Source organism: Lagopus muta, chromosome 22 (genome assembly GCF_023343835.1).
Source record: "Lagopus muta isolate bLagMut1 chromosome 22, bLagMut1 primary, whole genome shotgun sequence".
Taxonomy (NCBI): Eukaryota; Metazoa; Chordata; class Aves; order Galliformes; family Phasianidae; genus Lagopus; species Lagopus muta.
The window spans coordinates 4,601,143-4,605,708 of NC_064454.1; the positions used below are offsets into that span (position 1 = coordinate 4,601,143).

The 4,566-nt window shown below is 42.9% G+C and overlaps 1 long non-coding RNA gene across 1 annotated transcript; it reads left to right on the forward strand.

Moving 5' to 3' along the window:
* Positions 1 to 232: 232 nt before the first annotated feature.
* Positions 233 to 2,024, forward strand: LOC125703688 (uncharacterized). Its single transcript, XR_007380925.1, has 3 exons — positions 233 to 343; positions 455 to 502; positions 1,746 to 2,024. It is a non-coding gene; the product is annotated as an uncharacterized LOC125703688 (long non-coding RNA).
* Positions 2,025 to 4,566: the final 2,542 nt, after the last annotated feature.

The following is a 4,566-nucleotide window of genomic DNA, read 5'->3' on the forward strand; positions in this document are numbered from 1 at the left end:
TTCTGCTGTATAAATGGGAAATAAAGCCAAAGAGACTCACCCAAATCCACAGGGAAGGCTGGAGAAGGGCACCATGTTGCATGCAGCTCCAAAGGAAAGGTCTGTGAGCCACATGGCACCAGGAACAGAAGACAGCATGAGCTTCACCTGCCCCCAATATGGCATCCCCATTGCTCCCTTCGTTTGCCCCTCATTACTCACCCTCAGGCACCTGGGGTCCCATTCTCTCCCTCACAGTACCCAAGGATTAGCAGCTGAACAACCATCCTCACCTCCCTTTCCTCCTCATCCCTCTCACCTTTTCCCACTCCGTAATACTTTCCCGTGTCACCCTGCTTCATTGGTATTTTCTGTAAAACAGAAATTATACTCTGCTAAAAGACACTTTTTTTTATTATTATTTCATTCTGCTGTTATTAATACCTGATTTGATTCCATTTGTTCCATTTTACAGCTTGTCTCCTGCAATTGCCTGGCTTTAGAAACAGTTTTATCTGAGCAGGTGAGGCAGATTATAAATAAATGTGGTATTGCACCTTGTATTTTAAGCAAATTTGAGACTTTCCTGATTAGGTGCCTTGCACGGGAGAGCCTTGTTCAGTCAGATAATTGCAACCTCCATTCTTTATCCTCTCCTTTTGTTCTCTTTCCCCTTTGGCTAAGCTGCAATCTTGCACGAGAACATCAGCAGACAAAACCCCTTGAAAATAACTCTCCAGAAGAAATCTAATTTACTTTTTAATCTGGTTCGGAAATTTGCCAACAAAATTTCCACTGACAAGCACAGCCATTTATTACTACTTATCATACAGGCTGGATTTTCACTCCTGATTTGGATAATGTCGCGGGGACTGCGAGAGCGTACGTGTGAAGAGATGAAGGGAGAAATCTTTTGATATATTATTTATTTGATACAATCTTTCCCCGATCAGATCAGTAAGCAGAGGACAAAGCTGCGACCTTATCCATTTCAACTGCTTATGTTATGAAGCACCGAGTGTGTGTACTTTCATTTCACTTATTTTGTTCGTTCTTTTAACGTTTATTTTCATATAAATATAAACACAGACGTGTGCTTATGTGCGTATGCAACATTCCTGCTGGGGAAAAGAATTCATAGCATTTGTTTCCCCACGAAGACCCTCTGGACAAAGAGGATTTTATTACATTTGTGATTCAGGAAGTGTCTTTTCAATGGAAACACATGGAGAGGGCATTGCATGAGTGGTCAGTGCTGAGTGCATTGCTCATTGAGACCATTACAGGGCTCATTTAACGATGTGGCTAATAAGCATCCACCACAAAGGCCAGGTGTATGTTCCATGCTTCATCTTTCTGGGCTAGGCAGAGAAAGAGCAAGCATATGCTTGAATATATAGTGCCTATAGTTTGCAGTTAAATTACTCAGACCGAAGTTCACGAGGTCTACAGCAATCCTGGCTCTGTTCTAAGATCTCTTTTATAGAGGAGACAAATAGCATCGATGCCCTGCGCTCCTACTCCTGGTCTGTCTGTCAATGGAATCCTTTTCCCCCATTTTCACTGGTCTCATCAGCAGGTGCTGCAAGTCAGGATCTTTCTTCTTGCATTGAGAAGTTTTGCACAATGGCTGTGGCTTCCCGCTTAGCCCCGACATCCAGCCATTACTCTGGCTTTGTTAATTAGGAGGATGCTCTGGTCAGACCTAACTCACACGCTGAAGTTTCTGCATAAAAGTTTCTCTCCCTCTCTCTTTTGCTTTTCAGAACTATGCCTCCTGTGGGAAGTGTAAATATAGAAAGATGACAACATGTGCATTAATGCTCGTTAGAATGTCATCATTATATTCTGCAAAGTGTCTGCTGAAGGGATCCCTAAAGGACACTTAGAAATGAAGCAGCTGCTCCGGATTTGTTCCAGCTCACATCTCGAAGAAAATGACATTGAGATAAATACAGCGTTGTGAGCATCTTCTGAGCAGAAGGAGAAACAAGAGAGGGGAGGATCTCCCTTTGTAACAGTCCCAAGGCAGGACCAAGGCACGCTCAGAACTTCCTCACTCTCTGCCTATTTAACATTAATCCCATCCTGCAACGTCCAATGGTTGGGGTGGTACTGAGGCAGCTCTCACCCACCTACATAGGGGTGAACATAGGGAAGGAGAAACCCGGAAAAATTAAAGTGCTTTCTGTGGAATACACCTCCGACTTCGTTATCTTTGGCCATAAGCTTTTCTCCTGCTGTCAAAACTAACGAGACACTGGCATGGAGCAGAGCGTTAGTTGCAAGAAAACATTGTGCTCTATTTCTTTCCAAACCTTTCAAGGTTTTGGAACTCCAGCCAAAAAGGCTCGAGCTTCACATTTATAGAAACACTGTAAGACATCAGAGCCTGTGGGATTTTGTGTGCTTTGCAAAAAATAAAGGGAAGAAATAAAAATCTAAAAGATGGCATATACATGACCAAACTCTCATATGTATTTTAAGCTAGATTTTCATCTGGTGTGAACCCAGCAGAACAATGGTGCTCACTTTACCAAAACAAGCTCGTTTGTACAAAAACTTTGAGATGACAATACTTATAAATGAGCCTGAAAATCCCTCGGCCCTTTGGATGGTGCTGCCTTTGTGTGCACAATGCCATGAGAAGGGAACTCAGAGGGCGGTGTGTGTGTGATCATCCCCCCCCTCCTGTTTGCATTCACAGAGAGAACCTTGAAATAACAACGCAAACAGTCCCAAGGGCACTTACAGCAGAAAAGAGAAAGGTTAAGAACTGTGACTGACCATGAGAAGATCCAGACTCTCACATTACCCAGCTCGCTTCTGTTGCACTAATGCCTGGCAAATAAAGGAAGGAAAAAAAAACAAAAAAACCAACACACATTTTCTTCAATTTCCCCATCTCCTAAGAACCCATATCATGTCAAGTATCAAAGTCACAAAGCAGAGTTTTTCTATTCAAAAATAACAAATAGGTCATTTTCCTGGAGCGGCGTTATTGAAGCTCCCAGAGGGAGGGGCAGCCCCTCTCGTGGATGACAGAACCATCTTTTCCACTGGTAGGCATGGAGCGAGGGAGACAGGAAAGATCAAGCGACACGAGAAGCATTATCAGCCATTAGGAACCATTTCTCATTCTGTGCTGGTACTGAAATGATGCTTCAGCATGCCATTAAATGGGGAGAGATATATGCTGCAGAAATGGGAAAAGGAGACGGGGTCCCCAAGGCAACAGATGATCCGAGCGTCCTTTTTGCTAAACCAAACAACTAATGCTGCTCCTGAATATGTGGTCCTATTCCAATGGGTTGAATTGCCTCCTGAGCCTCCAGATTTGTTTTCTCATCCATACAAAGAGAACAGAGAATTCTTTGCTGCTTCTTCAGAACAGCAGCGTGGAGTTTTTGGGCACAGATTAAGCAGCCAATGTGTTCCCTGCCACAGGTGGATGCATCTCAGTAATAGGATCGCCCTACTTCTCTGAGAGATGCGCTTTATTTTCAATTTTTAATTGCAAAATCTTGACGTGAGGTGGTCACACAATAGATGCACTGAGATTGCAAAGTGCCCACAAACGTCCTTTAGCTGAATGACAAGCACACGAGCTCTGTTCCATTATTATTTACCACTGAAGCCTGGAAACTACATTCTAAATCCCATAAAGCCGTGTTCAGATTTAGCACTTTCTCATCTGCACAATCTTTTGCTGGCAGATCCTATTAGCAGCGTGCCTTCTTTTGGGACATTTTTTTCTCCAAATAAAATTATCCGTAAGTCTCTATCTTGCTAGCACCACCCCCTTCAGGATGTTAGTAAATACATCACATTCTCTATCTGCATTTGGTTTGAAGAGTTCTAGCCCAATGAATTGATTTCTTTACCTTATCTGACAAAAAAATTGACCTGCTTCGAAAATATCCTTCCATTTCCTCATGCCATTGGCTGTCAAACTCCTTAACGACTTGCAAATCGCCCCGTTGAATATGGTTTGTTAAATACGTGTGTCTGAAGGATGTGTGTACTGCAAAACTGTGCAGCTCTGAGGGATGAGGGTGAAAAAATTCTCAGGAAATGTTTTCCTGGCCAAAAAAATCATACATTTTGATCAAGACACGTTGCACTAAAACCACATGAATTTACATTCTGCTTTGGAGGAGTGTGGACCAGTGCACATGGCTGGTTTTGGCTTAGCAAACAGCCTGATGTGGAGCAGAGAGAGCTGATTTGTGGCTGTAAGCAAAGAGGGTAGAAAGGGCTGAAAGAAGAATGGAATAAAGGAAAGAGAACGGAATAAAGGAATGAGAACAGTGAGGTCTTTGAAGGAAGAAGAAGGGATGCAGATTAGGGAGGAGAAAAGCAAATTAAAGAGCATCATCATTAATGCATCTTACTCAGGAAGAAACATCCAGCCAAAGGGACCATTATTTCCTCCCTCTACATCAAGTAAACAATTCCCTTTAATTAGAAAACATGTATTTTGGACACATCCCCAATAGCCTGCCCTTGAAAAGGACTGAGCTCCAGAGGAAGTTACAGGAATGACAGCCACCAAAACACAGTGAGAAGAGAGGAGAGGAGAAGCCC